Raw genomic sequence first — 25,699 nt, 5'->3', positions numbered from 1 at the left:
GCACACACCCAAAAGATGCCCCACTCTACCACAGAGACACTTGTTCATGTACATTCATAGCAGCTTTATTTATAATAGCCATATACTGGAAACCACCTAGATGCCCGTCAACCAAAGAATGGATGCAGAAAATATGGTACATTTACACAGTTGAACATTACTGAGATGTTAAAAAGAAGGAGATCATGAAATTAGCAGGCAAGTAGAATTAGAAGATACATTCCGGAATGAGGTAACCCAGACACGGAAAGGCATGCATAGTATGTACTCATTTATAAGTGTATATTAGCCATAAAGTACAGGATAATCATGCTACAATCTACAGAGCCAAAGAAGCTAAGTAACAATGAGGGCACAAGGGAGTGCATGTGAATCTCACTGACAAGGTTAAATAAAATAGATATTGGAGGTAGGCAGAGGGAGAAAACTGTGTGGGAGAGAGTAGGGAGAGGAACAATAGGGATCAAGTTGTGGAAGGATGGAGGGAGAGAGAAATGATATTGGCGTGGACATGTGTCTCTGGGTTGAGCCAGTAACCTATAACAAGGGAAACTTCCTTAGGGAAGCTGGTGACCTTAAGAACCCTAGCAACAGGTAATATGGGATCTGAAATGACCACTTCCTATTACCAAACGCGACTTCCAGTAGAGAGATGAGAACACTTATCCAACCCTAAAACCTTCCACCCATAATTGTCCTGCCTACATGATTTGTAGGAATAAATATGGACCAGAAATTGAGTGAATGACCAATCAAAAACTGGCCCAAACTGAAAGCCATACCATGAGAAAAAGCCCATCTCTGACACTATTAATGATATCCTGCTATTCTTGCAGACAAGAGCCTAGTATAACTATCATCAGAGAGACCACCTAGTAGCTAATGGAACCAGATAGAGAGCCCTAGCCAAACATCAGGTGTATCTCAGGGAATTTTGTGGAAGACAGGAGGATTGAAGAATTCAGAGCCATCCAGGACATCTCAAGAAAACCTAGAGAATCAACTAATATGGGCCTATCAGGTCTCACAGAGACTAATCTCCCAACGAAGGAACATTCATGGGACACACCTAGGTCCTCTGTACATAACACTTGTGCATGAACACTCATAACACTTGAACACCCAGTCTTCATGTACATTCCCTAACAGCTAGAGCAAGGATTGTCTCTGACTCTGTTGCCTGCCTTTTGATCCCTTTCCCCTAAACAGGCTACCTTGTCTAGCCTCAATAGAAGATTGATATCCATGGAAGGCATCCCCTCTCTGAGAAGGAAGGGAGGAGGGAAGGCAAGAGAGAGGGAGAGGGAGGAAAGGAGGGAAAGGAAGCTTTGATGGGAATGTAAACTAAATAAGTTAATGAATGAAAAAAATTAAATCTTGGACAAATAATTGGTACAAAATGGTACAATGCATTTACCTTTTTCAGTTGATTGATGTTTGATTCATCAGTTTTGAGAATATTCCCTTTCATAAACATAAACAGTAAAATGGCAGATGTATATTTATGGCTAACTCAAACTATCCTCAAAAGGCAACATTATATCATTTTTTTCTCTAGCTGTCTTCACCTATTTCTATCTATATCTGATTTATTTAGGGAAAGCTATAGTGTGCTTTTCAATTCCTGTATTAAACAGGAAGCATCTGTACAATGGTTTATAATCTGTAAAGAATTGGACCAGAGGAATATTTTCCAAAAATATTAATATTACTTTTTTATAGAAAAATGACCTAATTTTATATATGCATTTTATGTATGTATAAAACAATATTACTTTTAGATAGTATTTTCTAATAAGTAATTTATGGTCTGAAGTTGCTTTAACATAAACTCTTACAATCCCTATGCTTTATAAATGAGTTGTCCCTGCTCATCTATGGGGGTTAAGGAGTAGATAATATATTCGGTTCAATTTTCCACTGTTGAAATCCTAGAATTTACGACAATAATTTTCTCAATAAAATTGCTACCATTATCTATAAGAGTGGGCTAATGGGGAACCAATTTTATTTTTAATTTTATTTACTTTTGTCATTTTAGATTTCAAGCAAAACTCCAAATTTCAGTACCATGATTCTCGTGGTATTTTACGTCTGTATTAGTGGGCTTACATTCAGTCAAGCAAGTAAGCAATTTCTGTGAGATTCTGTTTCTGACAATCTGATAGCATAAGAATAAATGATTGAGAGAACTTGCATAGTGAATAAATAAGTAAGCCGGGACTTTGCCTACCTCTTCTTCCCAGGCTGCCGGGAAGATGGAGGACAGTCAGAAGGAGTGTGCTTAAACAAAAGCAGTCTACAATCTTTCAAAACAAGTAGCATGTTTTGCTGGGAGAAACCAGCAAGAAAAAACTCCCTCGGTACTACAAAAATATTGGTCTAGCTTCAAGACGCCCAAGGAGGCCATCGAGGGCACCTAAATAGACAAGAAATGCCCCTTCACTGGTAATGTCTCCATCCGAGGTCGGATCCTGTGTGGTTGTGACGAAGATGAAGATTCCGAGGACCACTGTCATCCGCCGGGACTATCTTCATTACATCCGAAAACACAGCCATTTTGAGAAGCATCACAAGAACACGTCTGTGCACCTGTCACCCTGTTACAGGGATGTCCAGATCCGCGACATTGTCACTGTTGGAGAGTGCAGGCCCCTGAGCAAGTCTGTTCAATTCAATGTGCTCAAGGTCACCAAGGCTGCTGGCAGCAAGAAGCAGTTCTGCGGGGACTCCAGCCAAGGCACTAGAACGAATAAAGTTATTTTCCAACTTAAAAACAAAAAGAATAAACGATTGACTATACCACCTTAGCTCCTGTATTCTGATCCCGAGAGAGCACTAAGATACAGCTGTCTATTTTTCCCGATTCCAGAAGATTCTAAATATTCCGCAGTCAGGATGACTACATACATACCTTAAATTTACCCCCATTAACCACTCCACAAATTGTACTGTGACATCTTTATCAGTGTTTTTGTCAAATAGGATTAAATTGCTGATGTGCCGGGTTCGCGAGGTTCCGAGAAACATCAATTATTTACTCGCGTTTGTTGCAGTTGCAAACTGGCAAAAACACTCCATTAGTGAGATGAACTCGGGGTTACTAATTAGAGAAGCACCCCATTAGTGACGTTTATTTATCATAAACTTTGGCAAATTAAATTATCTGGATGATGTGCTAAATACATGACCTAGAAAAAAGTATTTTTTTCTTTCTTTCTTTTTCTTTTTCTTTTCATTTTGCCACCTGAAACCTGTTTGTCTATTTTTTTTTAATCCCCACACAAAATACATGTCTATGTTTTGTCCCCGTCGACCGCAGTACCTACTTAGAGGTGCTTCCTTGAAGTAATTTAGTCCTTTCATCTGCCCCTTAGTTAGCTGTAGTAAATTGTTGTATCCTCTGTATGTGAACTCGTCTGGGTGTTACACAAACGAATACGTTAATGGATGTAATTAACACGCATATAACTAAGCATTGGTGTATTTCAAACTTGAATCTCAGAAAATGAGCCTTACTCTTCTGGTTCGTATCACTCTGTTTTGCAGGCTTATGTTTGTTCCCATGCCACATGCCTTGAAAATCTATGCATTATATCTTGTATTTAGTTTACAGAAAGGCCAATTCAATTACATAGTATTATATAGACATAATTACCAGAGGAATAGCTAGTAAATATTGTAGTCCTCCGTTAGAGCAACTGTTTCTGATGCGGTGAGTGAACCTATAGTCTATGAAAACCACATGGAAGGGGACAATGAACACTACTCAGGTTACCATCCTATCCTCTAAGTCTCCTCTCCATCACTTGCCCAAAGTCTGTTTCACCAGGGTGTGTGTGATTTTTATAAACTTCTTCGTCTAAAATTTTCGAAGGGTAATTGAGTAAAAATTGGCTCTTTTAGAGTGGGCATTTTAGTAAATTTGACCATTAGGGAATAACCCTGCCACAAAATTGAAGCAAACAATATACTTTAAATTCTTAGTAATGAAGTGGTTACTTAATTAGATCCACTTTCTTTCTTTCTTTTTTTATTTCAAGAGCTTGGATTTTATAAAGACCTCATGTACCCAGAGCACTTCGTGGAATTCTGATAACAATAGTTCTAATGAGTACTATTTCACTATGTCCTTTTTCTATGTTCTTTCATAGTCCCTACTGACACGTTTGTGTATTTAAAGTAAATAAAAAAGTCTTGCTTAATAATATCTATAAGGGTGCTTGCATTTTTAATTGAAAAAACATAGAAAGGGATTATTGACAATTGGAGAAATACTCTTTTCTTCTGAAGTTAGAAAATTAATAAGTGAAAAGTAAATATATTTGTAGTCATTATTTTTATTTTTCCTTTCATTGAAAATAGATTCTTTTCTCATAAAACACATCCTGACCACAGGTTTCCCTCCCTCTATTCCTACAGTTTCCCCTTACTATACCTCCCTTCCATATCCACTCCTTTTTTGTCTTTCTCTAGTGGCCAAGAAGCATTTAGATAAATGTTCAAATTGCTTAGTACTCAGGGAAATGCAAATCAAAATGACCCTGAGATCCACATTACACCAATCAGAATGGCTAAGATCAAAAACTCAAGTGACAACACATGCTGCTGAGGATGTAGAGACAGAACACTTCTCCACTGCTGGTGAGATTGCAAACTGGTACAACCACTCTGGAAATCAATCTGTTGTTTTCTCCAAAAATTGGAAATAGTTCTAACTGAGGACGTAGATATAATGCTCCTGGGCGCAAAAGATGCTCTACCGTACCAGAAAGACATGTGCTCCACTATGTTCATGGCAGCCTTATTTGTGATAGAGACTAGAAACAACCCAGATGTCCCTCAACCAAAGAATGGATACAGAATATGTGGTTAATTTATACCGTGGAACACTATTCAGCTTTCAAAAATGAGGACACATTAATTTTGCAAGCAAATTGATGGAACTAGAAAATGTCATCCTGAGTGAGGCAACGAAGACCCAAAGAACATTCATGGTATGAACTCACTAATAAGTGAATATTAGCCAAACAATGCAGAATACCCATCATACAACCCACAGACCGTAAGAAATTTAATAATAAGAAAAGCCCAAGTGAGAATGCTTAAATCCTAGTTAGAAGGGAGAACAAAACAGTCATAGAAAGCAGAGGGAGGGAGGGACCTGAGCAGGAGAGGGGAGGGAGAGGAAGAAAGCACATGGGGTGGGAGGGTATCCAGTATGGGAGGAGACAGGAGAGAAGCCCCGAGGACCACAAGAATGAATGAAAATATGCAGCTGCTGGGGTTGGGGGTGGGTGGGGAGACCCTCTAGAAAGTCCCAGAGACCTGAGATGTGAGAGAATCCCAGGAATCAATGGGGATGTTCTTAGCTGAAATGCCCAATAGTGGGGAGATAACCTGAAGAGAACACCTCCAGTAGATAGGGTCCCCAGATGGGGACACAAACCAACCTTCAAAAGGTTTCAACCAGAATTGTTCTTGTCTAAAAGAAGTGCAGGAACATTGGAGATTGACTCACTCCAATGAATGATTGAAAGAACTGACAGGAATGGCAGCCCCATGGAAAGACCAACAGTGTCAACTAACCTAGATGCTCTGGGAGCTCCTAGAAACCGAGGCACCATCCAAAGAACATACATGGGCTGGTCCGTGGCCAATTCAGAAATGGGCAGCACACCTCTGATCCAGATTTTGAAGCTAGAAGGCACAGTCTTCTGAGCCATATCTTGACATGGGATGACACAAAACTTTAATCCCAGGAAACAGAGGTAGGCAGTCCTTAGAGTTCAAGGCCAGTCTAGTTCCAAATCTAGGTCATAGTGGTACATGCCTTCATTCTGGGCCAAAACTTCTGCTGGATCTACATAAGGACAATGAAAGAAGGAAGGTTTTCTTCTTTACCTGCTTGCACTTACTTGCCACCATAGCCACTGGAAGCTACATCTTCAGATTTCCAGCTCATACAGAAGGCTAGCTGAAAACTCGCGAGACTTAGCAGCTGCTCATTTCTTGGACATCCCCTTCCCAGCTGCCTATTGTATCATTAGTTGGACTACAGACTGTAAGTCATTCCAATAATTTCCCTTAACATGTACAGATATTCCATAAGTTCGGTGACTTTAGAGAACCCTGACTAATACAAATACTAATCCAAAACCTGTAATATATACACAGAGGACCTGGAGCGGACCCGTATAGGCGCTGTGACTGATGCTTCTGTCCCTGTGGATTCTATGAGCTTTGCGGAGTGCCTTGTTCTCCATCTCCTCTGCCCCTGATACACTTTATAACTCCTCTTCGATGGGGTTGCCTGAGCTCCACAAGTATAGATTTGATGAAAACATCACATTCACTGCTTTGTGTTCTAAGATCTCTTTCTTGGAAATTTGTTTCCATTTGCTGCAGTAGCTTGGTTTTCTGGTTTGGCTGAATAAGGTCCTAAATTACAAATATACAAGAATATCATTAGGAGTCTATTTATTGCTCTTTATTTTTTTGACCAGAAGTATTTGGTTTTACTCTAGGACTCTAGGATATCTAGACTCTGAGTTTATGTCACCGGAGCAGTATCATGCAAGGGTTCCATTTCATGGAGTTAGCCTTAAGTCAAATCAGATATGGGTTGGCTACTCCTGTAAGTTTTATGCTACCATTACATAGTGTACTTTGTGGACCAGACTGACTGTAGATCAACTATTTTGTGACTGCACTAGTCAGAGGTTTACTGCTGTAAACAGACACCATGACCAAGGCAACTCTTATGAAGGACAGCCTTTAATTGGAGATGGTTTTCAGGTCTAAAGGTTCATTCCCTTATCATCCAGGTGGAAGCATGGCAGCATCCCGGCAGGCATAGTACATGAGGAGTTGAGAGTTAGGTCTACATCTTCACTTGAAGGCTGCTAGGAGAAAACTGGCTCTCACACAGTTAGAAGGAGGATCTCATGGCCCACAACAACAGTGACATACTTCCACCACCAATGACACACCTACTCAAACAAGGCCATACCTCCTAATAGTGCCACTCCCTGGCCCAAGCATATTCAAACCACCACAGTTGTTTCCATTTCTCTTTTGTAGCCTGCAGTGTAACTTCCCATACCAAAGATATTATGACATAAATGTAAAGGTTCCATGCATGTCCAAATTGGGATCCCGCTCAAGGGGAGGCCCAGGTCCTTGACACTATTACTGATGCTGTGGTGTGCTTATAGACAGGAGTCCCTTGGACATGACTGCCCTTTGAAAAGCCCAACAAGCAGCTGAAAGAGTCAGATGCAGATACTAGCACATAGCCAATGGACAGAAGCAGGGAACCCCATGTGGCTGAATTGGAGAAAAGATAGCAAAAGCAAAAGCAAAAGCAAAGGCAGTCTCAACTGACTTGGACCCCTGAGATCTCTCAGACTCTGAGCTATCAAACAGGTAGCATACACCAGCTAAGGTAGCATACACCATATGAGGTCCCCAACATACGTATAGCAGAGAACTGCCTGGTCTGGCCTCAGTGAGAGCAGATGCACTGAATCCTTGAGAGACTTGAGGCCCCAGGGAGTGGGGAGGTCTGGTGGTGGAGTTGGCAGACATCCTCTTGGAGACAGGTGTACAGGGTGGTGGGAGGGAAAGGTGTGGTGGAGGAGGTATGGGATGGGGGCCAGTCAGGAGGGCAGACGAGGAGAGGATAAAGTTGGGACACTAAAAAAAGATATAATAAAAATAGAATCTCAAAGTACTTTTGACTTGCATTTCCCTGATGGCCAAGGATTGAGCATTTCAAGTGTTCTATTGAGTATTAACTGTTTAGATCTGTACTCTATTTTTAATCGGTCTACTTGTTTTGTTGTTTTTTTTTATATTTTATATCTAGCTTTTTTAAGTTCTTTATATAACTTAGATATAAGCCTTCTAACGGATATGGAATTAATAAAATGTTTTTACCATACAGTAGGCTGCCACTTTGTCTAAATGATAGTGCCCTATGCCTGGCTTTTCATGAGGTTCCCTTTGCTAATTGTTGGTCTTAGTGCTTTGCTTAGACTGTTCTTTTCAGAAAAACCTTTGCATGTGCCTCTGACTTTAAGGCTATTTGTGGGGAATATGTTCGTAGGGAAAGTATTGAAAAGAAAGAGTGAGAGTATACTGTCAGAATAGGACAACCTCACAAACCATAGAAACTCTGTTTCATTTAAAAGTTCTCCTTTTGGAAAATCCAAAACACAATAAAAATATGTACATGAAAAAAATAACAGTGTCTATTAGATACATGCAGGATACTCTCATCCCAAAACCTCTACCCTACTTCCCAATGTTTGAAGTACAAGCAACCCATTTAACTTCAAGATGTTATATGGCCAAGGGAAGAAATCATCTCAAAAATCTATAAATCCAACTATATAGGAAGGATTTACCAGACAAATTTCAGCTTGTCAGAACTATCTGGGCCTATCTGCTTGAGCAGAGATGAACATTCCCACTTGTAGATAACAATCTTTCCAAAGAAGAAACACGATTGACAGCTTCACGATTCTTTTAAACAATCCATCTTCCAAACTGACCATGACTAAGTATTTAGAAGCATAAACTTTGGGAGATAGAAATATTAAGACAACTGCAGTACTAAACATCATTGGTCTTCTGGAAGATTGGGTGGAGCAACTGAAGAGCATTATTGCATTTCTGTTCTGTATGTATTCAATTTTATGCTTTGATTTTCCTTTATCTACTAGTTCTCTCCATAGGAATAGCATAAACCCAGATACAGAAATAAAGGCTAGAGGAATATGTCACACATTTTCAAATATATTTAATATATTCTTATGTTTATGACTTCCAACTATGAAATCAGATTTATATTCTCAAAAATCACATTACAGCCTTTAAAATATATTTATTTGTTATTATTTGCAGAGATATTTTCCTACACACATATCTGTTATCAACATACATACTGAGTGCCCTTAGGCCAGAAAAGAGCATCGGACACCTTGGGACTGGAATTCCAGATGGATCTGTGCCCCATTGTGGGTGCCGAGATTTAAATTCAGTTCATATAGAAGGGCTTCTTCTTTTTATAATTTGTGGGTTTATTACTTTATTGTTTAAGACACATGATGTTTTTCAACATTATTATTATTATTATTATTATTATTATTATTAATCTTTATTTTTACTGTCCTTTCCTTATCCCCCCCCCCAGGTCTGCCCTCTGACTGTTCCTCATCTCATTCCTTCTCTCCCATCTCCAAGATGATGTCCCCAGCCCACCAGACTTTCCCATTTCCTGGGGCCTTAAGTCTCTCGAGGGTTAGGTGCATCTTCTCTCACTGAGGCCAGACCAGGCAATGCACTCTAATGCTCTTAACTGTGAGCCCTCTCTTTTACCCCACATATAGACTTCTAACTGTATCCTATAGTTTATATGCTAAATTTCAACTGTATCTCATTCCTAGAATAAATTGATATAATTCAAGTATTAGATACCCTGAATTACTGAATTACTTCTGAATTAGAGTTTTTTCTCAATTTCTCTTTGCACCAAAAACCAAGTAAACTTCTCAGATCATTATTACTGAGTAGCCATAGACAGGATATAGCATGGGATATACACAACCATAGAACAGGCTACATTTGTGTGTCAACATCTTTGTCTGTCTGTCTCTCCCCATCTATCTATGTATCTATGTATCTATGCATCTATGTATCTATGTATCTATCTCTGTATCTCTGTATCTCTGTATCTATGCATCTATGTATCTATGTATCTATCTATCTATCTATCTATCTATCTATCTATCTCCTGTGTGTGTGTGTGTGTGTGTGTGTGTGTGTGTCTGTGTGTGTCTCTGTGTGTGTGTGTTGTTTATTGTATTTAGTTGTATATATGATATGGGACATGGAGGCCACAGGACAATGTCATTCCTTAGTCTCTGGGACCTGTTGCTCACCTATTTTGTGAGGCCTAATGAAGTTCTCCAGCTATCCATAGAAGTATACTCCTCTCTCCTGTTAGCATTTCTAAGGCAAAAATGGAGACAAATTGCTAATGTTCTACTGATTGTTGAGTATGTTTTTATTTAGATCCGTCTCATTCCTAATAGTTATGAATAAAATCTTTATGAATAAAATTATAGTAAGAATCCCCTAGAGATTGACTGAGCATTTTAAAGAGCTGTGTAAAGTTATATGATATATCATAGCTTGTAATTTTCATACTCTTTTCAAGAGATCTAGGGGAGCTTTATTTGAAAACAATGGATAGCTTTACATTTCAATATTTAATCTTTCTGTTATGATACAAAAAAGATGTGTACATAGTTTGATTTTCCTAAGCAGAGTTCTTTTTGTAATAATTCTTAGTAACACTCTTTTGCAGTTGCAATATACTGAATGTTCAATACATTCGGTGGTCATTCTACACATTAGTGACTCTTTTTTTTGGGACAAAATACTTGAGAAGAGGAGCATAAAGAGTAGAGGGTCCTTTGTGGGTCACAAAATGAAGGTATAGATTATCATGATGGAATGATGGACAAGATATACATGAGGAACATGAGGCAAGTGGCCACATTGCATCGGAATAAAGAAGCAGAATGTGATGAATGCTACTTCTCGGCTCCATATCGCCCTTCTATCCAATCTGGAACTCCAGGGCCAAGGATGGTACCAGCCAGATTTAATACATGATATTCCTCTTCTGTTGATCATTTCTAGAATCACCATCATGGGTATATAGGGATGTGTGTGCATTTACATATTGATTCTAAGTTTTATTAAGTTGACAGTCAAGATTGATCACCAACCCATATTAATTTTAATAATTAAGTCACAATTGATCAGAAAAATATGTGCATGACAAAAAACAAGATAACATACCAGTCTATTAAAATTATAAGTTTCTATGGCAACATTATAGCCTTTGTGTATTTTTGCCTCCTGATGCATAGAGATGATAATATGTTATAAATAGGCCTTTAGCTATCACTGTGGACCACAGAAAACCTAAACTTAGAGAACATGTAGAGAAATTACATTCTAATATCTATAATGAGGAAAAAGGTAATGGCAATAGTTTTTAAATAAAGAAATGCATTAATTTCTACATAGTAATTCTCAGAAATGAAAAACGTAATGAAAAGCTTTGTTTTACATGAGCATAATAAGAGTGAAGTTACCTCTATTCTTTTCCGTTGCCTGGAGACTGCATTGGTCAGCCTTATTATGTCTCTTGGGAGCTTGAAAGAAGTTTATGTAAAATATAAGGCCCCTTTCACACATTTACAGAATTAAAATCTGCATCCAGTATTTTTTTCTCTCGTTGTGTGCATTAAATTAACAACGCAGCATAATTTAGCACAATCAAAATGTATTAAACATATTATAGAAACAAAACAAAGTTTCAGTGTCAGGAAGACTAACTGGAAAAATTGAAATGATTATTTCTAAGAGAATTTGATCAAATAAAAGTGTAATTAAAATAAAGGATAATATAACTTCATTAAATATTTAATAGTAATATTTACATTTTCTATTCAGAAAATATATGTAAACTTATTTGACTAAAATGTATACAAACACATATTTTTATTTTATATTCAGATACTATATAGGTGAACCAAATAGTGAAATCTGAAATTCTTATGTAAAGCTTATGACGATAATACATTGTAATCTCCGTATTGCATAAGGTTCTGACTGTGTACGCCATTTTTCTCACTCTGTTAATGATCATTAACCAAAATAACCCTCTTTGTCTTAAAGTTCCCAACAACGATTACCACATAACAATGTTCTCAATGGAAAAATCAACAACAAGGACTGATAATGGTTTATTATATGAGCAAATATATATTTACTCAATGACTATGGATATGTGTAGGCCAGTGTCACTAACAAAATAACACATCTCATGCAATCAAAGAACAAAAGGGAATATACAGAGAGAGAGTTCTGAGATGCATTCAGCAATTTTATTATTCTCAATACTAAATTGTTCTTTTTCCTACTATTTACTTTGTAAACTATACCAGACAGAGCATCAGGTGAGGAATAGGGTTGCTATCCCACAAGCAAAACTCTGACTCATAATTCTACTTGTCTGAATGAACTGTAGGGTTAGTAAAGGAGCCTGAGGAAAAGCAGGTCCAGAGCAGGCCCAAAGTAGAATTCAGCTCAAGGGGAGGACCCAAGGTCTGACACAATTACTGAGGCTATGGAGCACTCACAAAAATGGACCTACCATGACTGCCCTCTGAAAGAACCAACAGGCAGTTAAAAGAGTCACTTAACTAATGAACAGAAGCTGCTGATCCCTGTGGTTGAATTAGGAAAAAGCTGGAAGAAGCTGAAGAAGAGGGCAACCCAGAAGGTAGACCAGCGGTCTTAATTAACCTGGGGCCCCAAGATCTCTCAGACACTGGACCACCAACCAGGCAGCATACACCAGCTGATATGAGGCCCCCAACACATATACAGCAGAGGACTGTAGGGTCTGGGTTCAGTCAGAGAAGATGTACCTAACCCTCAAGAGACTGGAGGCCCCAGAGAGTTTAGAGGTCTGGTGAAGTGGGGAATAGAGGGTGGGGACATCCTCATGGAGACAGGGATGTGGGGAGGAGATATGGAATGGGGAACAGTCAGAGGGTGGACCTGGAGGGGAATAAGATCTGGAGTGTAAATTTAAAAAATTATTAAATAAAATTAAAAATAAATTAAAGATGTCTGTTTTTAAAGATGCTTCATAGAAAAGACATCAAGAAATACATTTTTTCTGGTTTTGGCTTATATTGCTTAATTTTGACCTTCATTCAAGAGAATTTTCTCAACACATTAGTAGCAGCTTTTCATCCCATCCATTCTACCAAGAGAGAAATTTGTGGACCTCTGAATATGAACAGTTTTGAAAGTCTTTTCAATAAACAATGAGGCACATTTAAAAATAAAAAGATGGGTGAAAATAAAAAGACTTTTTTTGTAAGATAGGGTTTCTCGTTTCCCTTGTGTCCTGAAATGTGCTCTGAATCTGGTTTGCTTCAAGCTTACAGAGGTCCATCCGCCTCAGCCTCCCAAATGCTGCCATTAAGTGGGTGCCACCAATGCCTGACGAATAAAAGCTATGCAGTGTTATAATTGAATCGCAAATATATTAATAAAAGTATCAGCCCCAATTGAACCCAATCACAGTAGAGACATCTAGAAAATACTCCCATCTCCTAAGGCTCAGGACACATTGCAGTAGAGAGGAGTAAGGATTGTAAGAATCAGAGGATTGGAATCTGCTCTGAGGTTGTGTCTCCTACTGACAACAGAAGCTATACCCGAAGAATCTCACCAACCTGACCAGGCAAACATGAGCTGAGCAAAGCCAACAGCGATGAACACGACAAACTAGATGAAGAAAAGCCTGTAAGCCCTCAAACCTACACAAGAAATTTCAGGCAACTAAATAATGTTTTGAAAACAAGAGGAGAGGCTGTCGAAGGAATAACACAACTATTTAGCTGCTCAGGGCCAAACAGTCAGCTCTGAACACATGCATACAAGTAGCATTATGAGTTTAAGAGATATCTGTATATGCACAGACATATATATACAAGAACAATTGATGGAAAAAAGAGGCCATGAACTTGAAGGTGAGTCAAGGTAGAGCTTGGATGGAAGAAAGGAAGGGGATAAATATTATATTTAAATGACAGTCTCAAAAAATTGCAAACAGAATAATCATTACTAGGAGCTCGCAAAGCAACCTTTTACAGATTGAACAGGTCATATTGAGGAATGTATATGAGTATAAGAATACATATATGCATGTAATAACAATTACTGAAAAGAGGCTATGACTTTGAAGGAGAGTGTGGAGAGATCTATGGGAGAGTTTGGAGAAAAGAAAGGAAGGGATAAAATGAAGTTACATTATATAAATCATAATTTAAAAACTACAAATCACACACAAACATCAGTAAATGAATCTACCAACGTACCTATCTATGAAAGCCTGAATAGACCTGTAATTTCCAAGAACTAAGGTACAATATATTCTATACTTTGACCCTGTTCTTTTGAACATTTTTCTACTCAGAATATTTCTTTTTGGAGAAATGGCTGATTTCAAACCAGAAGTTTTCATAGATGTACAATGAAAACGGGAGCAGCCGGTTGAGTCAGAAAAGAGCACAGCTTGGAAATGTCAAGGAGATTATGCTAAATACACGGAAAATAAATAAAATAAGTTGTGAACATTTGAGTATAAAAAGAATGGTTCCCATTTACAGAACAGGAAAAAAACCTTGTCGGGTCTATACCTGACAGAGCATTCATATCTCTTTATGAAAGCAACTGTACCACTAACCAAGGAAACAAACAACTTAATTAAAGGTGGACGATGGAACTGAGCATCCGGTTCTCAGAAGAAGAAATACGAATTGCTAAGAACTACTTTTTAAAGTGCCCACTTATTTCAATAACTTTGAAATTCAATAATTTAAATTATTATTTAAAGTATTTCCGAGGAGCACGTTCTTAGCCCTCAGAAATGCAAATTATAATTGCTTTGAAGTTTCATCTTGCCTGGTCCTAATAGTGAAAACTCAGACTCAGAAGATACATACATGACTGCTGGAGAATGAACCAAACAAGAATAACAGTAGACAAACTAGCTTAGACAGAGGATTGCTTACCAGGCCTCACCCTACACAAAGAATTATACGCAACTAAGGAATGCTGGGAGCAGGAGACGTATTCATCGCTGGGGAAGAGCACACTATCTATTTGGTCATAATACCAAATGGTGGTCTTCCCTGAATGCATACAGCTAGCATTATACAAATGAAACAGATACTGTTTAGGAATATATATGGATACACATATATACACATATGCATGTAAAAAAAACCTTAATGAATTTGAATGAGAACATGGAGAAATATTTTTGAGAATTTGGAGGGAGAGAAAGGAAGGGGAAATGACATAATCAAAAAATACAGAAATTGTTTTAAAACAACAAAGCAAAATATGCAGTAAATGTAGGTTGATGTCATTATGTAGGTAAAGGCAGAGAAGATAAAATGAAGTCTGTCGTTGGACGAGAAGGAAGGGAGGCAGGAACAGAGAGTTTTCAGAAGGAGCTGGAGTGGACCCAGGAGGGGGAGCTGGGAGAACATGGCGGCAGATGTTAAGATTCTTCTCTGCGCATAGATACAGGTTGCTATGACTATTTTAAAGGGATGGGTGTCTACAAGATTTTGTGCTGTCTAAATGGGCAAATCATATCTTAACAATTGAATCAGAGGTTGTTATGTGGTGTGTTCTTTCATGTGGCGACATAGTTGAGTCCACAGTAAGAGAGTCTTGAGATAGGCGGTCTCTGTATGAAACTGGAGTGGCCGCGACCCACCCTAGGAGCTAGATGGGTAGAGAGATTGCTGCCTGCCGGGCTCAGAGAGTAGCCTTCTGTCAGCAGTGTGAGATGGGATGGAGCTTAGCGGGTGAGACAATTTGCTGACTGAGATGAAAATATACCAGAGATGACACGTGGCCCTATGGTGCCAGCTCTGGCCTCTAGCGTAGGATAAAGGAAAACCTTTTTTATTTACCACAGCAAGTAAACACCGGCATAGTAAGGGAAACAGAGACTCTTCTGCTGTTGTGAGAGCACAGAATACAAAGAAAACGTTATGTAGTCTTTTCATGTGACCCAGCTATACAGTTTCTGGACATACACTCAGAGGGCTTTACTTGATATGATAGTGACACATTCTCACTATGACCCTTCTCTGCTTTAGTCAGAATACCACAGGCAGGGAAACGGCGTCTGTGTTCACCTACTGATGAGTAGAGAATAAAAGTGTGGTGCTGTACAGCAGAATTTTAGTCAACTGTAAAGAACACTGAAATTTGCAAGTAAATGGGGAGAGCTAGATAACACTAATCTGTGTGAACTAAACCAGACCCTAAAAGACAAGTGTCATATTAGCTTGAAACCCTAGGATTCTTTTTAAATTAGTTACTTTATTTATTTACATTTCAAATGCTGTCCCCAGCTCCAGTTTCCCCTCAGCAAACACCCCATCCCATCCCCCTTCCCTTTGACTCTAAGAGGGTATCTTCCATTCACCAACCCACTACAGCCTCAACACTCTAGAATCCACTGGGGCATCAAGCCGCCACAGGACCAAAGGCCTCCCCTCCTGTGATGGTTTGCATATGCTTGGCCCAGGAAGTGGCATTATTAGAAGCTGTGGCCTTGTTGGAGGAAGTGTGTCACTGTGGGGTGGGCTTGGAGACCCTCCTCCTAGCTGCCTGAAGATTCTCAGGCTGTTCCTGGCTTCCTTCAGGTAAAGATGTAGAACTCAGCTGTTCCTGCATCATGGCTGCCTGGATGCTGCCATGTTCCCGCCTTGATGATAATGGACTGAATCTCTGAACCTGTAAGCCAGCCCCAATTAAATGCTGTCCTTTATAAAATGTGCATTGGTCATGGTGTCTGTTCACAGCAATAAAACCCTAACTGAGATACCTCCCATTGATAAGTAAGGCAGTCCTCTGTTACATATATAATTGGAAACATGGATCCCTCCATGTGTATTCTTTGGTTGGTGGTTTAGTTCCTGAGAGTTCTGGGGTGGGTGTGAGGGGCATCCCATTAGCTGATATTGTTCTTCCTATGGGGTTGCAATCCCCTTCAGTCCCTTCATTCTTTCCCCTAACTCTTCCATTGGGGTCACTGGGCTCAATCTGATGGCTGGCTGTGAGCATCTGCATCTGTATTCCTCAGGTGCTGGTAGAGCCTCCCTTGGATCCAGTATAGGAAGGGACAGGTGAGAAGTATAGAGGCTCAGGAAAGTGAAGAGAAATATGTAGCAGTGGGGTGGGGACACTGGGGATAGCCAATGGAAAATCCCAGACACCAGAGAAGCTAGAAGTTCCCAGGACTTAACAGGGATGACATTAGCCAAAATAACCAACAAAGGGAGAGAGAACCTGTAGAGACCACTTCCAGTGGATAGGCACAGCTCCCAGTTGAGGGATGGAGCCACCTACCCATCTCAAAATTTTTAACCCAGAATTGTTCCTGTCTAAAGGAAACACAGGGCCAAAAATTGGAGCAGAGACTGAAGGAAAGGCCATCCACACACCACCTAACCTAAAGACACTGCAGACACTAAATACCTGACACTATTGCTGATGGTAAGAAGCACTTGCTGACAGGATCCTGGTATAGCTGTCCCCTGAAATCCCAGCATTTTTGTGTTTAATTTAGGTTACCTATAGAACACAGGAACTATAAAGGCATAATTGGTGGAAAGGAAGAAAATCATCTTAAGAGAGTGAGAATACTAGAGCACAGGTAATACAGAGAAATGACAATAAAGAGGAAAGACGTTTACATAGGAAGAGCATGGTTATAGGAGGTTCAAGCAGTGAAGGGAGTAAAGAGGGGGAGGAAATATTTAAAGACAATATATACATATATAATACTATACACATATATACTATTTTATTTATACTCTAAATACAGACATGCATATATATATATATATATATATATATATATATATATATATATATATATCTCAAGTGTTATAGAGACAAACAAATTCTTTCTGGGTAAACTTTCAGTCCAGATCCACAGAAGGAAACACATGCGGGCAATTACAAATCTATCCAAGATCTAGGGGAGCTCCTTGACTCAAATGTGCACCTAATATGATTATTCTGGCTAATGGATAAAGTATAAAAATGTTCTTTAAAGTAATATTACTCTATCCTAGTTCGTTGGAGCTCTCAGACCTAATCAGAGAAAATTCTAGTGTGGCAGAAGGTAATCAAAGCAGAAACTTAGCATCTTGCCTAGCGCAGGGAGTGACTTATTATGGGATACCTGTAGGTGAAGGAGGCAACTTTATTGCACTTACTTGTCCAGTCTCAGGGACCATCGTGTGTGGAATAGGGGATGGATAAGTGTATTAACCAGAGATTACCGAGGACCAAATCTGAAACATGTCTTCTGGGCTTGATAGGACTGCTGAACCAATAAACTTATAGGTCTGGTTATAGAAAACCTGTGTGAGAAAATGTATCCATTCAACATTCTAGCATGGTGTGGGAAGGAGTGTGAGAGCCTCCACTCCTAACTGAGAAGCCATAGGCAGTTGATGCCTTCTGAGGGAGGAAGAGTCAGTTTTCTATAAGGCCATGGCTACTGGACAGATGCATGGACAGAAGAATATGAATAGCATATTTGGAATAGATAGGTTATTAAAAAACAAATCCAGAAAATAAAAACTTGGGAGATCAGTAGCTGTGGGATCAATCTGGAAGAAGCTACAATAGTATGAAATTATGAAAGAATGAATAAAACATAAAATTTTCTATTTCTTCAGAACTTCATAGATTACATAATGAAGTAAGATTATTTTCCTCTCTGGCTCACGACTGTCTCCCCCAACACACCTTCCCCTCTACGTCCAACTTCATGTTTTTAATGCAGAAGCTTAAATGAGAATATGATTTCTAAGGACAGCACTATAAATTTATTATATAGTAAATGACGGTTTTGAAAAAAGTTACACATTTCATATGATTAAAAGAATAGTGACTAAATTTACTTCAAACTGCGCAAAGTACACAAATTTCCAGAAATGATAACTTCGATAATATAAAAGGTAAATATAGAAAAACTTTTCTGGAAGTTTTATTTTTTTTGTTTTTAGAATATTACCATGTATGTTTTTGTCAACACACAATCCAGAAATGAGTGTACAACACAAAGAAAGGCAGAGGAACTCCTCTGACTCAAGCAAGAAATATCCAGAAATTTTATGCTTTAGTCTGAGAAAACCATTTGAAATATTTTTAAATAAATTGAATATGATTTAATGAACTTCATTATTCCATGAAACTAAGAAATACATAAGGTTATAAGAATCCATCAAATCAAAAATTTCTTACTTAAACATCTCTAGCTAAGATCCCTAATTAGGTTCAAATGATTTTGGAGTTAGGAGAAGGATATTAATATAATTTACTTCAGTGGTTAAAGGAATTATAATATTCTATTAATAGAAATGTGAATTAATGTATGTAGCTTCGATTTAACCACTCATCACAGTGAACAATCGCCTGTTCCAGCAATAAGTTTATTGATATAACCACTAATTTGGCCTGAAGAGTCCAGGCAATTACTATATTTATTCTAAGTCATTGGCACCAAATGGGCTAATAAGATGTCTTCCACATCTACTCATCTTTTAAACCTGAGAGGAATTTAGAATAAAAAGATGAACGCATGAAAATTAAAGTATTGTAATTAGTAATTTTATATTGAAAGCAAAGGTTACTATAGTTACTAGTTTTTGTTTGTGGTTCATAAACTTTGGGCTGTTTATAATTAATTGTAAGACAGAAGCATCTCATAATTTTGGAAATGTCATTATATAACTAAATGTTTAAGCTTTGTTTATTTACTTCATGTATGTGAACGCTCTATCTGCATGCACACCTGCATGCCAAAAGAGGGTGTCAGATACCAATATAGATGGGTGTCAACCGTCATGTGGTTGCTGGCGATTGAACTTAGTACTTCTCAAAGAGCAGACAGTGTTCTTAACCGCTGGGTCATCTCTCCAGCCCAGTAATTAAAGTTTTGACCAAGCCAGCTCAGTCAGTCAACAGCTCTCAGAGGAAGGAGTCAGGATTGAAGTGAGAAAGATAATTAGACAACACTACAACATGTCTAAAGAGGCTAAAGAGGGTTTATTTTTTTCTCCGATTTAGGTGCAGAGAGTAGGTCAGTTCTTAGATCAAAGAGAAGGTAATCAAACAAGGCAATAAATAAAGCCCCCTGCTCATTGTTTCTAGGGGCTTATCAGGATGACCGAGGTAAAAGGAATACCATACAGTCCTAGGCTGAGTTTACCTTGAGCTCTGTATTAGCCCAAATATAAATATTCTTATCTGAGCCTACTTCCTTGAGCCCAGTAACAATTGCTTGCCGAATTTCTAGAAGCAGTCCCAAAAGCTCTCTATAAAGTTTTAAAAGTTAACGGGAATTTGCACTCAGTGTTGAAAAATATATAAATATATCACTAGGTTGATAAGCGATAGGAATGAGTTAGCACGGAATGTTTAAAGACAGGACAGAGACACAGAAATCCAAGTTTCACTTCACAAATGGAATTGAAATACTTTATTATCTTTAATCATTATGTGTCTCCTTGGGAAAACAAAAACCTTTAAAAGCCTTAGATTGTATTGTTAAATGTTGGTAGTTCATCAGTGACCATTTAATAGAAAAGAAAAAGTTTGCACGCAAGACTCAAAAGCTTATAAATAAGTGAATAAACAATGCAAATCTCTTGAGTGTTATCAAGTGTGCAAGATTTTTGTGCTTCACATGTAACATTGGATGTGCAGCCTTCAACTGACCATAGTCACGGTCAACTTACCAAGGGCAATAATCTTTTAAAAGTTACTTTCCTTAACCCAGCAACTACCAATTGTTAATAGCTCCTCAAATGTAGAAGAAACTTGTGTGTAGCACCCTTTCCACATGACCATCACCAACAGAGGAAGGTAAGAATGATGTCCCCAGATCTAAGCATATGAGAACATTTAGCATATAGCATTTTTGGTGACATTTTCTTAAAAATTATTCTGTTTGTTTCTCTGCATAAGACTTGTTAATTCAGGTTTATTCAGAAATAATTTGATATGGGTATAAATAAAAACATAATTAAATTCTATATTAGAAAATGGCCTTTTGCATTTAATATGTTTTCAGAGTGTGTGGTGGAATTTTGTGGATATCGAATGCCTGGTCATGACTTTTAGGAGAGAAGCTCATGGGCTTCCACTTACGCATTTCCACACACTATAATGTGCAACAGAGTGATAATTAGAGACTGAGTCTTTGCAAAGTACATAAGATTAAATGAGCTCAGAAAGATGGGATGCCTATCATGATAGTGTCAAGTGTCTTTTACTAAAAGACAAAAGAGTGTTTAGTCAGTCACTCACCCTTGGTCATACTTTTACCATCACTTCGTAATTTCAAGATGAAGACTAATGAGAAAAATGGATTTCTGTCTTATAGGTAAGACAACCTGTAGTATTTTGCTGTGACCGCTGGAGTTACTTATGATTCATAACAGTTGTAGTATAGGCGTAGAAAAGTGAGTGTAATTAAAGTGAAAGTGTAAGCAATGAAGACAAATGGGAAATTATAAAGTCTAGTGAGATGTGGGATTGACAGAGTTTCATGAACACTTGTGATATTGACATTGGGCTAAGTCAGATTCCAGAAATAACTCCACAGTATACAGTTGCCATGTTTGGGTATGTTACATTACTATTTAGTGAGAAAGGGAACATCAAAGATCAATCAAGAGAGATATTTAATAAAGGCTTTATGAAGGAGCTACTTAGAAATATTAAACAAGAGTTGATCTTGAAAGCCTTGCTCTCACAAGAGAGGTCTGGGTCAGAACTTTATATGTAAAATTGTAGATAAACATAAGGTTTGGTTAGTATGGCCATTATGAGTGACCTTAGAAAAGAAACAGAATATGAAAGATTCAGTGATCAATAATATTTATTAGCAGATTAAAGTTCACCATAAGTTTAAGCAGTATCCTTTAATTTATGCACAATATATATAAGTGTATGTTTATATACACATAAATGTGATATAAATTTAGATATATATGAATAGATATACACATATAGATAAAAATTACATAGATTAAGATAGTTACAAATATAGATATAGAGAGATATAGGTCATAGAGATGATATAGTTATATGTATAGACATAGATGACATACATTATATAGATATAGAGAAAGTGAAGTAAAGTCACTTGGTCTGAAAATACTCCCCACAATAATGATAGATTATCAAAAACACTGTTAGCAAGTATAAGAAGCCTTTCAAATGATTGGTTACCCTAAAAACGATGTATATTATAGGTGTCAAACCATCAAAATTATGAATGTGTGCTCTAGGGTTAGTTTCTCTTACATTCTTTCTGTTTTTTTATATTTATGTATATGTTTGAACATTATCTTACTATTTATATTTATAATGTAAAATAATTTAGAGATTAACTGAAGTAAATCTACACAGTTACACATTAACACAATACAAAATAAAGAGAAAATAGTTGAAAGGGGGAAGGCTGTATGTGATATAAGCTAGTCGCCGTGTGGTGATGTACCTATTATTCAGCTTTTGCAGGGCGGGAACCAGTAAAATCTAAAATTCCCGATCATCCTCACCTACAGCATGAGCTTCAAGCTTGTTGTGGCCAACGAAAACCCTCTATCAAAAACGAAGATGCTTACTCAGTCAAGATCAACTTAAAAGTCTCCCAGTTCTATAAATGATGTAGGACCAAATTTGTAAGAAAAAATATATATTTCATCCCTTTTTTCAGAAACAATCCATGAAGTCCTCTTCTTAGAAGAACCAACTTTCGAATGCCTTTTAATTTTCTTAAAAGTTAAAGCGATTAAACATTTGCTTAAATAGAGAACATGATTTGTTCAAAGTTGAGAACTTTTCCAAGATGTTGTGCCTAATCAAGTGAATTCCAAGGCCGTCTTGAGGTTTGTTTCTGAGGTGTTTGTATACAAGGCCCATATGCTATAGCTTGGTCCTTAACTAGTGATGCTACTGAGAGGTAGATGGATGGTGAGGGCCTCAGTTAAGGTAAGAGACCAACCTGCAAGAAGGAGACCAAAGACATTAGGTTTAGGAGACATATTTCATCCCACGACTATCCTGGTCTCTGCTTCCCCATCCCTCAGAAGAGGAGCAGCCCCTTTCCATGGCTTGCCTCTTTTCTGGCCTATAGTAGTGGGGCCAGCAAACTGAACTCCAATCTCTGGAACAGTAAGCCAAAATGACTCTCTACATTTAAGTTGGTATTCCCAGCTATTTTCTAATAGCAAGAAAAGGTCACCAATATATGCAATGTTATTACCTGTATGGTTTATTAGAGTTGTTTCCCTTGCCCAGCACTTCATATATGTATTCCTACACTGACTATATTTAGTAAAGTATACTTCTAACACATTAAGGACTGACACCATGACTAATGCTGTGGTGTACCTACAAACAGGGGCCTATCATGACTGCCCAACAAGCAGCTGAAAAGGGCAGATGCAGATATTTACACCCAGTCAATGGACAGAAGATGCTGACCCGTGTGGTTGAATTAGAGAAAAGCTCGAAGAAGTTGAAGAGGAGGGTGATCCTATAGGAAGATAGCACTCTCAACTAACCTGGAACCCTGAGATCTCTCAGACACAGGACCACCAACCAGGCAGCATACACCAGTTAATATGAGGCCCCCAACACATATACAGCAGAGGACTGCAGGGTTTGGACTCAGTCAGAGAAGATGCACCTAACTCTCGAGTGACTTGGGGACTCAGGAAGTGGGGAGGTCTGGAGGGGTGGAGGTGGGGCATCCTCTTGGAGATGGGACGGGGGAGGAGGTGTGGGATGTAGACCAGTCAGAGGGTGGACCGGTAAGTGGGGGAGGGGGATAAAGTTTGGACTGTAAAAAATAGATTAAAGAATAAATAAATGAATAAAAAAGACAATAGAAAAAAGGTCAATTCACAATAGTATGATAATTCATAGCTTTTAAAAGCGGATGTACATCTGAAGACATGATTTGATTCTTTCTAGGTGTTATTTAAGGTTTTGTTTGTTAAGAAAGAGTTTGTTGAAGGCTTTTTTAATAATAGGATGTGCATGGAAGTTGGAGAGGTTGTTCAGCACTTAGGACAACTTGCTGTTCTTGCAGGCAACCTGGCTTTAGTACTCAGCAACCACACACTGGCACCTATCCATCTGCAATTTCATTTCTAGGGATCGGATCCATTCTTCTGGCCAGTGTGGGTGCTGGCCAAGCATTATTCACTTTGTCAATGTATATACAAAAAGGAAATATATATATATATATATAGAGAGAGAGAGACATATATGTCTCTATATATCTATCGATATATATATACATACATATATATCATAAATGAATTACAATAAAACAATTGTGCAATCTATGTATGTGTGTTCATGAGTCTGCATGTGTCTCACCAGATGTGTGGAGGCAACAGCACAGCCTTGCGTCTCAGTCCACCTTGTTTGATCTAGCGTTGTTTTCATGCATAGCATCATACAACAGACTATTTGGACTGAAAATTTCTGGGCATTCTCTTATTTCAAACTCCCATGATGCACTAGGAGTCTCGGGACTGCAGCTGAACTTCCATTTAGGGGATTGGAACTCAGGTCCTTGTAGCAAGTATTTATCCACTGAGACAAGTTGCAAGCCCTATTAAAAATATTGGTTTTGGTTTTGGTTTTTTGAAAAACAGATCTTAAGCACAGATATTAATAGAAAGACCCCCAAGGAAGGAAAAAGTGCATACAAATATGGGTACAATCTTAAGTTAGACTCGATGGCTTTGTGCTTTGAAACAACAAATTAGTTTCTTTTATTCCAAAATTGCTCTTTAATTTTATATGCATTTTTCTTCATCATGCTGTATGATATGTATCTTAGGTAGTAGTACTTACTACTCTTTGTTTTTATTCCAAATATTTCTGCTGTTTATTTTCTATCTACTATGTTAATCTGTAAATAGCTCTGTATTTCTCACTTGGAAGCTCTCTAAGGGAAGCATCGTCTTCCCTTGTAGTACCTTGTTTGGTTTACTTCCCAACATCACTCAGAATTGAGGTTTACATGACTTACTTGGTTGTAGAACTGTTCACAGTATGGAACATAAATCAGACCATAGATATTCTTATTCTGAACTTATATACCAAGCCTCCTTAGCTAAGTTGACTGGCTTCACACGAGCTAATGGACATATAAATGCATAAGGATTTATCATCTGTGTTAAGAGGATCTGAGCATTGACTGACTTGCAAGAATAGCAAACTTTCTTTTCAGAGTCTTACACTTTCTCATGACACACACGAAAGTAACTGTGCACAGGGGAAGTGTGGCTCCCCCGATAGAAGCAGGGTAGCTCTCTGGCAGTCATTTGCAAAGCCCAGTCCATAGATTCCAGTCACCACTGAGTAGCATCTGTATCTAGTGTTGCCATTGGCCCAGAACAGAACAGCTTAAACAAAATAAACCAAAAGGGTCTTTACTGTCAAGGAAATTTTATCTTAAACGAGCAGGCAAAACCTTACTAAATAAAAAGTGAATACCGCTTTCCATTATCTAGGGAAATGGAAGCAAAATGATGCAAAATTATTAAAAGTAACTGGGACACAGAATTAAACTACCTAAGCTAAAACACACATGGGAAGCTTTCAGAAAAGTGATACCAAACCTACCATCTGGCTGAGGAAGTGAAAGGGTGGGAAGTCTGGAAAAAGATGTCTCAAGTAGAAGGGTGAGCAAGAGTCAGAGCTCTGAGATGCAGACCAACAAAAATCGTTTAGAGAACTGTCAAAGGCTCAGTACGTTTTAACGATTAGGGTTTCCTTTATTTTCAGTTAAGTATGTATATCCATGTAACTCTTGAAGTCCTTGGGGCTAGGTCACATCATATGGCTCAAGTCAGACAATAGATTATCTTCTCTTTTCAAACAACTTCGCACAGGCCCAACTTGTCTTTTTTATTGCAGCACTAAGTGACAAAAGTTGACATTTGGGAACAGAGGAAAGGGC

The 25,699-nt window shown here is 38.2% G+C and overlaps 1 pseudogene; it reads left to right on the top strand.

The window, feature by feature from the left end:
- The first annotated feature begins 511 nt into the window (after positions 1 to 511).
- On the top strand, positions 512 to 2,811 carry LOC116913871 (annotated as a pseudogene).
- The last annotated feature ends 22,888 nt before the right edge of the window (positions 2,812 to 25,699 follow it).

This window comes from Rattus rattus, chromosome 12 (genome assembly GCF_011064425.1).
Source record: "Rattus rattus isolate New Zealand chromosome 12, Rrattus_CSIRO_v1, whole genome shotgun sequence".
Lineage (NCBI taxonomy): Eukaryota > Metazoa > Chordata > Mammalia > Rodentia > Muridae > Rattus > Rattus rattus.
Note: the sequence above shows the minus strand (reverse complement) of the source record. Positions and strands in the feature narration are given on the sequence as shown.